Raw genomic sequence first — 13942 nt, 5'->3', positions numbered from 1 at the left:
TGACGGGTCATTTTGATAGAGCAAAGCCATCCTTCCATCTCCCATTAGTCGGGCAGTCAAGTTTTTATATAATGAATTTTCCTTAACTGACCTGAGATTTCCTGGCTGGCTTAAAAGTGCAAAAAGGTTAGTGAACAGGTTGCTTTAAAAAAAAAAAATCAGACCAACAGCACATTTGAGAAAACTGTCCTGTGGGCTGGGTGGAGCAGTGGGGAAGAGCTACAGAGTTCAAGACCAAATGCAAGGATGTGGTCACATATGTTTCATTGGATGGAGGCACAGATACCTTAAAAAACGTGTACCCGAAAAAGAAAGAAAGTAAGGAGAAAAAAAAAAAATCCCAGACTGGAAGAAGCCCAAGACATTCCTACTAACCAACTTTGTAAAGGATGCCTCCAAAGTCTTAGAGTTTATTTCGGGTAGATCAGCTCACTGCAAAAGCTTGGAATTTAAAGGAGGAGATGGGATGAGCAGGCAGCATCAGGGAAGAGGTGAGCTCTCTGTAGGGATCTTCGAACTTTCTAAATTTGGGTAACACTGAGTGCAGAAGGAAAACATGCCTTCCTTCTATGCACCAAACCAAGTTAAATCCCCCACCCCACCCCAAGGTTTCTTCACAACACCGTCAGACCAATACCCTTGTGGGAGAAGTACCTTATGGTCCCTTCTCTGTGACTCTGGTAAAGAGGCCAGAGAGCAGCTGAGGTGGGAGCCCCGCTAGTCTGAAGGTAATTGCCACCACCAGCAACCTGCAGAGCACCACCACTAGCCTGTATACCACCAGCACGTGGAACATTACCTCGGTGACCCTTCCTTCTTCCCTCAGCCCTCCCCTCTTTTTTCAAAAGGGAAGTGAAAAGAAAGAAGATTAAAGAAAAGGATTCCTAAGTAACCCTCCCCTTCGGGCAGCATCTGAGCCTCTGCACGTCTTGAGTGTTATTCATATCAAAATACATCACGTCCATATGTGGTCCTCTCTCGGCAAGCCGCCCCAAATCCCTGAAGTTGCACTGACAGGGCCCTCCTGACGTCACGGAGCTTGGCCTCACTATTGCAAGTGATTTATTGATGTTTATTGGGAATGAATAGATCAAAGGCACAGGCATGACGGGCGATCAATCAGTCATCAAATCAAGGGTGGCAACCCGCCAGAAACCCTTCTTCCAGCCAACGTGCCCCCAACCGACATTATTGCAAAATAATGTTCTGTGTGTGGGTTTTGTTTTGTTTTCAATGATTCTCTTTTCCAGAAAAAAAAAAAAATCAGCTCAGTCCTAACAGGAGTTGACGTTCCTGGCAGAAAAAGAGAGGGAGGGGGGAGTACTCAGATATGTCCCAGAACTAAGTGCTAGAAAAGGGTAGGGAGCAGCAGCGGAAAGAGAGGGAGGGGGGTAAGAAGACATTCACGAATGAAGGAAATGTCAGCATCCAACACTGACCTGACAGTCATCTGACAATACACAGACCCAGTGCACTCTGGTTTCCACCGCTGTACCCGGTTTGGGCCCAATAAATGAAGAATCAATCGAATTAGCAGTAAGGTGGCCAGAGGGATCCGGTAGCTCACGCTCGCTCGCTCTGGTCCCGGTAGGCACCGGGTACTGCCCGGGACAACGCGAAAGGTGTCCCAGAGAACTCAGGTGACCCCGCCCGCCCCCCACCGAAAGGCACCGGTTGGAGAGCGCTTCTCCGCTGCAGCCGGATCGGCAGAGGCGGGGACCCAAGCCAGCTCAGTCGTCCCCGGGAGGGTGTGCGAGCCGGTCGAGCGGAGAACATAGCGGGGCAACCGGGGGGCGCGCTCACCCGGGCAGGAGAGCCGCGAGCCAGCCGGGCTCCCGGAGTTACTCTGCGCCCGCAGAGACAGACAGAAAAAGAGAGAGAGGCGAGGAGTGCGGCGAGCAGCGCGGGGGCCGGCGGCCCAGAGGCGCGGCGGGAGCAGAGGAAGAGGAGGAGGACCGGAGGAGGAAGGGGAAGCCGCTCGTACCTGCTGCGCGCCGGGGCGCCTGCTGCTTCCTCCTCGGCATGATGCTTCTCCCGCGACTGCCACCGCCGCCGCCGCCGCCGCCGCCGCCGCTGCCGGGCTGAGCCGAGGGAGGGAGGGGCGGCGGGGGGGGGCGAGGCGGGCCTGCTCGCAGCCTCCCCCCCGGAGAGCGGCCGCCCGCAGGATGCTGCTGCGCCCCGGCTCTCCGCGTCCCCCCCTCGCTGCGCTCCGCCGCGATCCCCGAACGTGCGGAGGGAAGGAGGGCGGGCAAGGGAGGCGCGGGGAAGGAGGAGCGCGAGGGGGAGGAGGAGGCAGAGGAGGAGGAGGAGGAGAAGGAGGAGGAGGAGGAGGACCGCGCTGCCGGCGGAATGGGAAGTTTGACAAATCGCTCCAGAGGCCTGAGGAGGAGGGGGCGGGGAGGAGCGGTCGCCCTGCCCCCCCCCCGCCCCGTCCCCAGACGAGGTGCGCGGGGTTCGGGGCTGGGGGGCGGGGAGTGAAGGAGGAGAAGGCGGGCAGAAAGATGAGAGGAGGAGCCCCGGAGCGACCCCGGCCGGTCCTGCCCCGCTTCCCGCCCCCAGGCAGGGAGGTCAAGGCATCCGGGGGTGGAGGGGGGGGGCGCAGCCGCCGCCGCCGCGGCCCGGGGCTCAGCGGTCCAGTCTTCTGCCCACGGCGCGGCTGGAGCGGCGGCGTCGGCAACAGGCAAGCTTAAAGGAAAAGGAGATGATCGTGTCACTCGCCTGCCCGCGGAGGCGCCCCCAGCCTGGGTCCTGGCCCTGGCCCGGACGCCTGCCCAGGGCCCTCCGCCCAAGTCCAGACACCCGGAGCTAGCCCTCAGTCTCTGCCCCGAGCGTTCTCGCCGGGACGCGGGGTCCGCCCTTCGGAGCCTGTCCCGGGGCGCCCACAGCCCCCGCCCATCTCTCTTCCCCACCCCGGCTCAACCCCGGGCCGCTCCCCGCTGCCCCTCCCGGCCCGCACTCCTCTCAACCCACCGCGTGCAAAGCCCCAGAGCGCTCCACAACTCGGGATGGTACCCCTTCAAAGATGCCAGGGCCCCGGGGGTGCCTTGGGGAGAAGATATGCGGGTTGCCGTGGGTGTGGGCCCTGGGGTTCCTCTCCTGGGACCCACCGTGGCTATCTCCTTCCGTCCTCCCACCCCCCCGCCACAAACTTTCCCAGGTTTGTTTCGGGGGTAAGCGTGGGAGGGGTCACCTCCAAGTTTCCTTTACTGACTTTGGGACGATCACCGTCTCAGCACCCGGCGTCTCGCCCCCTTGGGCTCCTGGCCGCGCCCCCCACCCACGGCGTCGGAGGTTTCTAAGGCGGGAACGGGGGAGGGAGAAGAAACTCCGGCTCCCCTACCCATCCCCCGCCGGGGTGCGCCCAGGACTGGGGAGGTTGCCCCAGATGCTCCTGGCTTAGGGGCAGTTGTGGACGAAAGGGATTGATTATTGATTGGGTGATTGGGGTCGCAGAGGTTCCGGGCAGACTTGGCCGATGTGCCCCGTGAAGGAGGCGGCTGGAAGGCTGTGGTGGCGACCGGGCGACGTGGGCTCACTTACTCTGGTGGTGAGGGCGCGGGTGGGCTGGAATTCAAGCGGGCGACCCTCGAGCGGTGGCGGCGGAGCGCCAGCCAGAGCTTGAGAGGCGCGGGCGGCGGCGCATCGATGCGCTGCGGGCTCGATTGCGTCTCCCTGGGCCAGCTCTTAGGCCGGGAATGGGGCGGCCGCGGCGCAGCGGGCTCCCGGCGTCCGTGGCTGGGGTGGCCTCTGGGCCCCCGGCTCCGGGAGCAGCACTGTATTTCGGCGCGCCGGCTGGGGCCCTAGCACCCACGCGAGCCCCGAGGCCCACAGTCTACCCGAGGGCCAGTGCCCTGCGCCCCAGGACTAGCCGCCTGAGCGCACTGGGAGCTGCAAACCCTGGCCTTCCTTTCTTGCTGCTGCTTTTTTCTTCTTCTTCCTCTTATTTTAAACTTATTCTTCTCTTCCCTCTTCTTCAGCCCTCTCTCTTTTTCATGCTTTCTTTGTGGTTGGTTTTTCAAGTTTGTTTTAAAAGTTCACAGCGTGCTTTCTTTTTCTTGTAGACCAGGAGACCAAGATCTCACCCTACCGGTAAGATCAAAAGTCTCCGCTCGCCCCCGGCCGGCTGGCTTGGGCTGGGTCCAGACGCCTCCCTGAATGCAGATGTGTAGCTGCTGTCCTCCCGGGCTATAAAGCCGGCTCCAGTGCCCAGGCGCTCGGGAGTTGAATTAACCCGGCGTGGATCCCGGGCGGAGCCGAGAGCCAGAGGCAGGTTGCGGCTGAGCTCCAGTGCTGCATGTGTGTGTCGCGTACTCGTGGGTGGGTGCGCCTGGGGTGCTTGGTGCCTGCGGCCGCAGAGGCCGAAACGGCGTCTCGTCCAGGCCGGGGAGACGCGGGCTCCGGCGCTTAAAGCTTCTTTCCAGCGAGGAATCGGTGAGTCGGTTGGCCTCGCCGTTGGCCTCACAGTTCAGGTGACCACGGCACCCCTCTGACCTGGAGGAGGGTCGTTGTCCCTGGAGGCCAGACCCAGAAGGTCCGGGGCTCACATTCAAAGCGCGGAGAGCGCATTTAGGCACGCCGGCGGCGGCGACGTGCTCACAGCCTTGGGCACCGCGCACGGGGAGTTCGCCCAAAGGATGCTTCCCTCTCCCTTTGCTTCCTTTTGGTGCTCTCTCAACCTTCGTTCCCTCGCTACCCACCTCCACCCCTCATACCCTCGTGCAGTGGCTCAAGCACCGGTCCCCTATCGCCTGTCGGCACCCCTGCTCACCAGTGCCTAGCCCTCCCTGCTCAGGCGCCGCGCACTGTGTGATCCGCCCTAACATCTGTCCGTCCAACCATTGGCGCATCCATCAGTGTCAATGGGCTGCACATTGCAGCGACAGCCTGTCACGCACAACACGGGCTGTACGGAGTGCACACTGCGACCACACTTCCTTGCCCGGTGGGGCACTCAAACAGACTCGGCCGTTTTGGCACTGCCTGGATTCCTATTTCCGCTGAGTTCTTTTAGCTACATGCACCCATTCACCCTTAATTTGGGGGACCACAACATGTGCACAGCTTTTCAGGTCGTTGTACGGATGGAACATTGGAACATCGAAAGTGGGCAAGGTCAACCTACTCCTTATATTTCACTAGGATTTATCTTCCCTTCTGCTGTAAGGCTGGGTGTAACTAAAAGAAAAGGGTTCCCCAGATTCTCACCCAACACAAAGTCGACCCTGAATGCGGGACCTTAACTCCCTCAACCTGTGCTAGGTGCTGGGTTGTGGAGTCTGCCCCTTTGCATCTAGCAAGATTTCAACAGCAACAAAAACTTTGTATAGCCAGGGCTGACTGCTGCTTCCCAGGGCCTGACCTGGAGAAATGCCGACTAATGGACTCTCAGTGAGAGCAAAGGACTCTGTTTAGGAAGAAATGGCGTCTAGTAGTAGTAACTCTGAAATCCACGTGTCATTACAGAAAAAAAAAAAAAAGGGCAGGGCCATATGTTTGAGAAACCAGAGCTTGCAGATAGTTCGCGGCTGCGGAGGCTGCAGTTACGAGTTTTTCCTATTGTACTTCTTGGCTTCCGGCTCCTTCTGGATCTACTCAGATGGTAAACACATAAGCACAGGTGTTCCGGACGAGTCTGTCCCTCCCAGAGGCCTTTCTCCAAGAACCTCGGGGGAAGGGTATGTTCGGAAGGGGGTCCTACTCCTCTGACATCTGAATGAAGACTACCTAACATTTGACCTGATTTTATTATTGTAAATGTTTTCTGTCGACTCTCCCGGCGGCAAGCAACTCTTTCTGCAGTTCATATCGCCGTTAGGGGATTCGGAAGGGAGTAGAGCCCTGTTCAGGCAAGCGCTAAGGGTTGCTAGGTACTGGGAAAGGCCAGAGAAGGGTTACTCAGGAAAGTAACCCGTGCTGTAGGATGTCAGCTCCCCACACCGCATCCAGTGGTCCAGCTGTTTTCACACTCTACTAGAGGGCGGGAAAGCCTGAGCATGGTAGAGGATGTAGGATTCTGTGAAGGATATACTGTATAGAAACTGTTCACTCGACGCGGTTATCTTTTAAAAGCAAAAAGGGGCTTTCAGCGTCTGTGCAAATACCTAGGAACTTCTAGTCCACTTTGAATTGTGCCCGGTAGTAAATGTACTAGGTTAAATAAGTCTACCTTTGGGAGGTGAGGCGTTTCTGAGAATAATTTTTTAAGCCCCTAAAAATAGAAGGAGGAAGGAAGGAGCTGAATAAAGAGAAACACCTAAGCGCCCAGTGCCAAAAGCCCATGGGGGAAACTGGGAGCTGGCATCTCGGTCAGGAGACTCACCTTGAAATTAGGTGGTCAGACTATGACCCCTTCACATTCCCAGGAACTAAGCTGGCAATCTTGACCACCCTGAGACTACATCTAAGACTCAGTGAGTAATCCGATACCTCCTGATGAGTCTCCAGAAGACTCCCAGAGAGAGTTATCTAGGTCAAGGGTTGCACACCCTACCCAGCGTTTCCAATCTCGAGCCTTAGATTTCCATCCCTGGAACCTTTTATCCTAAGTTTCATCCACCTTGGCTACTTGAGCCCCTGGAGGGTGGGGTATATCAATTAGAGATGTGGCTCAAAACAATGTTCTGAGGAGCAAGGAGCCTACCCCCAGCCCAGTATGATGTGGACAGTTATATAATGGGAAGTTGTGGCTTGTCTAATACCTGGAGCCCAGTTTGTGTTCTAGGTGGCCGCTGAGGGTAGTTAAATGACAGCCCTGCTGGTCCTAGGAAGGCTGGAGTGTGTCTCAAGTTGAGTGCCCACCAAAAAGAAAAGGATATCCTGAATGTCATCATTCCAGGACAAGGAGCTAGGGCTGGCTGGTGTTTCCCAGTCACGTGGGCCTAAGCTCTGACCTCAGATGGGGGTACATGCTGAGTACTCCTCGGAAATATCATCTTGAAGGACAAGGACTCCGGGAACCTTTGGTGATGATGGCATGGGCCTTTGGCAACAATCCAGGGGTGGGCCCTGGCAAGGGCTCCCAGCACTAATTCATCTCCAGCCTGAAATGGTCGGGAAGTCTGGTGGACCTGCCTTTTTTTTTTTTTTCTCCTCACTTTTCTGGTTTAGGCACTGATAGAAAAATGCCATGGGTCCCAAGACTCCTACTGCTCACTGTTGGCCTCGGCCTGGCACTGGGCTCAGTCCCTAACAAAGCTGGAGGTTAGGATGACCTGAGTCAGGCTTTAGCCTGTTTGCTGAAGGTGCTTTCTCACAGCAGCGAAGTTTGTTTCTCTTTTCCCTGGTAGCTTTGTTTTAAGAAACCAGATGTCTTGTTTGTAAATTCTCCCTAAGAACGTTTACAGTCTGGACTCGAAATAAACCTTTGAAAATCAGGGCGACTTATTAGGTATATTAACGCCACTTCTCTCCGGCTTCTGGAGAACTGCATCGGGTGCAAGGGAAATGAGACTAAGGATGGGGGAACAACCTTGCAAGAAAAAGTAAGAGAATGGCTTTATGCAAAACCAAGAATTACAAGTACTTTCCAAATCCAACTCCAGAATACACAGCCACATGCTCAGGCACACGCTCCCATCCCCCTCCTGGTATCGTATCTAGTTTGCAAATTCCTTATGTCTTGGGACACGGAGGAAAAGACCCAACTTTGCCTATAGGGCCATGCTGGTTTTCAGCTGAACTCTTTTGACTTGGAGGCAAAAGGGACGGTGAGCTTCCTTCCCAGGTAGCTTTGCTGCTGGATTGCAGTCTGGATTCAGGGATGGGGCGGGTTGGAGGCTAGTTCACTAGATTAGGGAGGACTTTGGTTATAAATCCCAGAAGTGTCGCTTTCCCTCCCCCAAGAAGGCTAGTGCCTGCGGTTTTTCCTTCTATTTGCTTCATCCCCATTCCCCATCCTAGGTTCCTGGGCAGTTAGTTTAAAGGAAGGCATAACAAAAACTAAACCTAACAGCAGAGGGACAGGAGATGATCGTGGGTAGGGTGGGATCCGGGCACAAGCCAGTCAGCTTCCTTCCCACCGTGCTAGTCCCGGGATCCCTTCTTCCCTCCCCAAACCTGTTTTCAAATACCCTCATTTTCTTCCGAAATGATTTTTCATTCGTTTACCGAAGTTACGGGGAAAACTTTTTGGAGAGCGACGGTTAAATAGAGAAAACTGAAAGTCTTTGTATTTCGGTCTAAACAGGACAGAGCTGCTTTAATCTCGGTTCAAGAGCAGGGTTACCAAGAAAATGAATGCCCTTTGGTCAGACCCCACCTACAGACTCCGGTACCAAGGGAGAATTTCCTCCAAATCCCTCCCAACATCATTGCCTGCTCTCTCCCTCCAATTCCACTGAGGGAAATAGATTTATAGAAACCATTTGGACATTAAAAAAAAAAGCAAACAAAACCGATGTTCAAGACAGCTGTAGCTGGCCACAGTGAGACTCACCCTTGGCCAGGAGTGAGACTCGCCCCTGGTCAGGATTGGCCACCTCTTTCCTGGTGGGGATGCGGAGATGCCCACCTGCTCCCGCGCGGTGGCGAGAGCTCGAGGACGTTAGTGACCCGATGCTGGTCTGAACCCGGCTCTTTAGCTCTTCGAATAAAAGGGGGACGAGGTCCCAGCAGTCAAAACACCGGGTCATTGGGGACCAAATAGAGCCCACCTTTCTAACAAGTCGATCTCATTAACTGACGAGGGGATTTACCAGACCACGAGAAATCTCGTTCCTCTTTCTCTCTTCCTACGTCGCTCCTCTTTTCTGTCTAACTCAAGATGGTGTTGGGACTGTTCCCACTTCCCAAACAGGGAAGACCAAACACAGCACTGAATAGGGGCAGGTAAAGAGGGGCAAGAAGCTTTATTCTTTTCTCTTTTATTTGTTTTGAAACTTAGTAAATATCACTTGTATTTGGACGGTTGAGTGCCAGAGGGCCGTGGGGGGTGGGGGGGTACAGGGTCAGATGCAAGTGGTGTCTGGCCCCAGGGGCAATTCCACCTAGAAGATCTGAAGATCTATGCACACTCTGCCCTTACTAAATTTTGTCTTTGCTGTTGTCTATCTTCTGTTTCTTGAGTTTTCCTCCTTTCCCCTTTCTGTCTTTCTGTTCTCTCTTTCGAAGAGCCCCTCCTCCACCGTCATAAGAATTCTCAGGGCATTCATTTAGGATCTGTGAGTTTTGTTTTGTTTTTTTCTTCCCAAGTCAAAAACATAGCAGTCACTACCCTGTGCACCAGTTCTGAGGGAACTAACTAGTTTGCGAGGTTCCTGGCTTTTAGGGTGGGGGTGGGAGGAAGAGAGAAAGGTCAGACACTGGTCGACACCTGGTATAAAATAAAAGAACATGTTAAGAAGTTTCAAAGCTGCCAATAAAACCCTTTAAGTGGCTTGTGATGCACTGCCTGGAGTTCCTGCGATGGCATTGGTAAATGACTCTAATGCCCAAAGAAAAACATTACAAATGCCGCTGTCTGCGCCACCAATCGGGCGCCGCTCTCCAGCGCGGGCGGTGGCTCCTCTCTGGCGCGGAGGGCACCCGCATTTGCATGATAAATTGACCAGACTGGCGGCAGCCAATGAAATATTCAAATTAGGCACGCGGGGGTGGGAGTGTGGTGAAGTCCCTGGGGCTCCCCCTTTGAGCAGGAGCAGAAGCTGGCTTTGCCACCTCTCCTTTAGCGCCCTCCAGAGGCAGGACAAAGCGTGACCCTTCTGGGACAGGAGGGTGGGAGAGTTTGGGGGATGGGAGCTAACACTCTACAGGTGCTATTGGGGCAGCAGAAGGCATTGGGGTTGACCAAGTGGTTTAGGAATGTCTCAGAGCCTCTATCCGTCCGTCCTGCATTTAAATCAGCAGGATTACAGAATCAGGCAGAGACTCTCTGGAGTTTAGGACAGACCCTTTCTAAAAGTATGGTTGCTGTGTTGTCCCTCAGCTCATCTCAGACCACAGTGGGCTTCCCACTACTAAAATTCTGGAGCAGATAGATCTAAGCTGCCACGAGGGGGAAGATTCCATACCAACAGGCCCAGCTTAGAGCTATGCTAGACTCTCAGGTTTCACCACCAGGCCTAAGACGCCACAGGACATCAACCAGGGCTTTGCTCCTGGGAGTAGAGACACAGGCTCTGCCTAGATGTTGGTAGGAGCCCCAACAGGCAGAACTCATCTGGTTAGAGATACTGGGGAGAAAGCACTCAGGCACAAGGCAGCACTGTGAGTGTGTACCAAAGGGAACCTGTAAATCACTAGTCAGCAAATGGAAGTCCAGCATGGGGTATGCCAGAGGATAAAAAGGAAACTAGTTTTTAAACAGGGCTACCGCTGGTGGCCAGGGACTATTTATTGGTTTTCTCAGGAACCTGGCAAGCCCACCTTCTGGTTTGGCTCTGCTTGGGAGACCTGGCTCGGTTCAAAGGAAGGTATGGGGGCATCTCTTTAGTGCCAGCCGTAACCTGAGGAGTAGCACTGTTTCTGTAGTCTGCTGTGGAATGATAACCACTCTCTCCCCTCTCCCATCACAAGGCTTAGAGATGGGTCTAGTTGCCCTAGACAGTGCTTAATCCCCAGCTCTGTCTCTAGGCCACGAGGGTCTTGAAGAAGTGACATGAGTTCCCCTCTAAGCACTTCTCCCCCAGACAGGCTCAGCAGAAGTCAGTGAACTACAGCTGCCCTCCCTGGCCACTAACCAAGGGAGTCACTCTGGGAGGGCTGGAGCCTCCCAGAGCCTGGCCCCAGGGCTAGCTCAATAACTGTGAGGACACCAAACAATAAGCCCTGCTTGCTGTCTGCAATCCCAGCACCCTGAAATCTAAGGTAGGAGGATTCAAGTTGGGGCTAACCTGGGCTGTAGGCTAACCCAAGGAAAAATATTAGTTAGCCGTGCAGATCTGGGAGAGAGTCGATCTTGATTTTGGAACACTTAGCAGGTTTTATCTGCCTCTTCAAAGCATGACGTCCAACTCGAGGTGACTAATGCACAAGCTGTTCCTGCCATTCAAGTTTTTAGGAGATGTCAGCCAAAGAGAGGGAGTTTTGATCTTGAGCCCAGTAGGGATGCACATTAAGGTAGAGCACTGGTGAGCAAAGCTGTGTCCAGATGTGAAAGGACATCTTCTCTTACTGCTGGCTTTCGTGCTTGGTCCGAGTTCCCACAAGGAAAGTCCTGGGAAGAGATTATGCCTGTCCTTGCCAGGCTGGCTCAATTTTGATGATGTCTCAGAAAGCCCTTCCTCAGTCATTCTCAGACATCGCCTCCCGGGCCAGGAAAGATGGGGCTCACCAGTGTGTCACCATCACCCCCCAGCCACATTGAAGTTTGTCACACAATCCCTTCCATGAATGCAAGCAGCTAAGTGGCCAGGTAGGGACACAGAAGGTGGCTCTGTAGCCCAGTCCAGAGCCTCATCTCCTCTGAACCGCTTACAATGAGCCGGCCACCCAGTTCCTCTCAGAAGGCATTATGTGCACAGAAGGCCTCTCTTCAAGCAGATACATATGCACCTGTTCCCAGCAAACCAAGTGCCAGCTTTGGCGTTAGTAATGGAAGGCTGAATGACTGGGTCCACAACTCACCCAGTAACAGCTCTCTCTATCCGAAGCACCTGGGACCTAAGGAGAAAAAAACAGGAGATATCCCCAAGCTGGGAGCTTTCGAGATCAGCCTAGGATGTGAGACAGGTGTCTAGAAGCTGCCTCCTCTCAGGGGCTGCCCTAGGGTGCAGGCCTGCGGTTGCCTTGTTGAAGAGCCTGGTGTACACTAGTGGACCACCCATGGTGGTGGCCCTAAAGCCAGCCTGAGAATGATAGTCACAGGGTCAGACCTCCCAGCCAGACAAAGGATACAAAGACAAGGAGCAAGTGTGGAGTTGGGGCAAGGGAAGAAAGGGGGAGCTGCTTTGGGGGGTGGGGGTGGGAGGAGAGCAGGCATTTGCAGGGGCTGATAAGGAGGGTTCCCTCAGACCTTTCTACACACTCATTAGAGGAAGTGCTTTGCCACGATGATATTTCTATTTTCCCTGTTAGCAGCGAATGGAATTTGCACCATCCAGGTCAGATGGAAAATAGAAGCTGGAAAAAAAAAATCTGACACTCTCATTGATCTGCTCTTCTCCTCATGAGAGAAGAGTATGGCTTCGAGATTGCAATTAGGAGCCAGCCTGCTAAGGGGTTCTTCTTCTGAGCTCAGGCGCAGCTTAGATCATGGACTACAGGCCTTGCTCCTCTGCTATGGAGGAGGAGACAGCTTCATTCATGGTTCTGAGCCGAGGCGCCCAAAGACCACCTGGCTCTCTACTCTAATTTTTCGGTCAGGCCTTTGAGCAGATGGCAATTTTTCCAGTGTTTTTAAAAAGTATTAACTTCCTTTCAAACATTCTTTAACCTTTAATGTTTTGTAACTTGATGAAAAGGTCACTTTGTTCTGAGGATGCTGCTGTTCCTTAATTATTCAGCTATAGGTGGATTCCACCCGAACCCTCAACTTTTCTCTTTTCTTCTTCCTTCTTTTATTTTTGGAGGGGTGGGTAGTGGTGGTGGCTGAGGAGAAACAGAGGGCCTTGTACAGGCTAGGCAGGTATTCCTGCCCTGACATACACACACACACACACACACACACACACACACACACACACACACACAGAGAGAGAGAGTCTGGAGAGATGGCTCAATGGTTAAGAGCACTGACTGCTCTTCCAAAGAACCTGGGTTTATTTCCCAGCACTCCCATGGTAGCCCACAACCATCTGTAACTCCAGTTCCAGGGAATTCAGTGACTTTTCTGTCCTTCTTGGGCAGCAGGTATTTTAAGGGTGCACAAACATACAGGTAAGCATCCACATGCATAAAATTTTAAAAATTACTGCATTTGTTTGTTTGGTGTGTGTGTATGTGTGTGTGTGTGTGTGTGTGTGTGTGTGTGTGTGTGTACATGCTATAGCATGCATATGGAGGTCACAGGGCAACTTGTAGGATTTACTTATCTCCTTCTATCATGTGGGTCTCTAGGATTGAACTCAAGTCATCAGACTCGGCAGCAAGCACCCCTAAGCCTCTGAGCCACCTCACCAGTTCTCCACTCAGCCATTTTACAGTTGCTTTTTTTTTTTTTTCCCGGAGCTGGGGACCGAACCCAGGGCCTTGCACTTGCTAGGCAAGCGCTCTACCACTGAGCTAAATCCCCAACCTCACTCAGCCATTTTAAATAAGTTTAAACCACTCAAACCTCATGATGTTTTAAGTAAGTTTACAGTTTGTTGGGGCACGTTCATGGTTACCCCTAGCTGTGATCTGTTTTAGGTCAGACACACCCTGTAGACCTGGAGATGTTCTCTGGCCCCCAAGAGCATCTCTGGCTTGAATGAGTGCTGGCATTTCTGATGTGCTTGCTGCCTCCTGGTTCACAGTCTCAGCTCCTCAGCTTCCACAGACCGCCTCATTTTGCCTGTCTAAACTGATGCGTTCTTGCAAATGGACATATCTGACTTATCTGTAAAAATAAAAAGTAAGCTAGTTGGTTCAGACGAGAGCGTGAAGGGATTTTTTTTTTCTACATGGGGAACTACATGAAGCTGGTGTTCAGCCCTTGCAGAATGTGTTTATTGTCCAAGAGGCAATGGGTGTGGTTCCCTGAATCTCTTCTCTCTGAGGTTTTAGGTGAGAAATCCCTAGGCAAAGAGAAGCTCTTGGATTCTGGCCCTCACCTTAAGTCCATTGTAGACTTGTATAAGAATAAATCTGCTCCAAGGTATATACTAAATAATGAAGAGCACTCTGTGAGATTAACATTCATTAAGTATAAGAGACAGGATTGATACTTTGCTTAAAAGCGTGTACCTTTAAAAGGTCTCTGGATGCAGGATCGGCAAGGAAGAGCAGAAGCCAGCTTGGAGAGCCGTGGTGGTCTCTCCCGGAAAGCATTGTCTCAGGACTTGTTACCTACAATGGCGGCTTGCAC

General features: G+C 53.3%; 1 protein-coding gene and 1 long non-coding RNA gene across 2 annotated transcripts in view; one reads left to right on the top strand and one right to left on the bottom strand.

The window, feature by feature from the left end:
* The window catches only part of Tshz3 (teashirt zinc finger homeobox 3), a 71845-nt gene extending 69827 nt beyond the window's left edge, over positions 1-2018 (bottom strand). Inside the window, exon 1 of the mRNA NM_001107506.1 lies at positions 1985-2018. The gene's annotated coding sequence lies outside the window, so the exon portion shown is untranslated. The remainder of the gene's footprint in view (positions 1-1984) is intronic.
* Positions 2019-2678: 660 nt separating this feature from the next.
* Positions 2679-7373, top strand: LOC108349564 (uncharacterized). The gene is made up of 2 exons (XR_001835726.2): positions 2679-3547; positions 4062-7373. It is a non-coding gene; the product is annotated as an uncharacterized LOC108349564 (long non-coding RNA).
* The last annotated feature ends 6569 nt before the right edge of the window (positions 7374-13942 follow it).

The sequence above is a fragment of the Rattus norvegicus genome, chromosome 1, assembly GCF_036323735.1.
Source record: "Rattus norvegicus strain BN/NHsdMcwi chromosome 1, GRCr8, whole genome shotgun sequence".
NCBI classification, from domain to species: domain Eukaryota; kingdom Metazoa; phylum Chordata; class Mammalia; order Rodentia; family Muridae; genus Rattus; species Rattus norvegicus.
The sequence above is the reverse complement of the archived record's forward strand: the minus strand, read 5'-3'. Positions and strand labels throughout refer to the sequence as shown.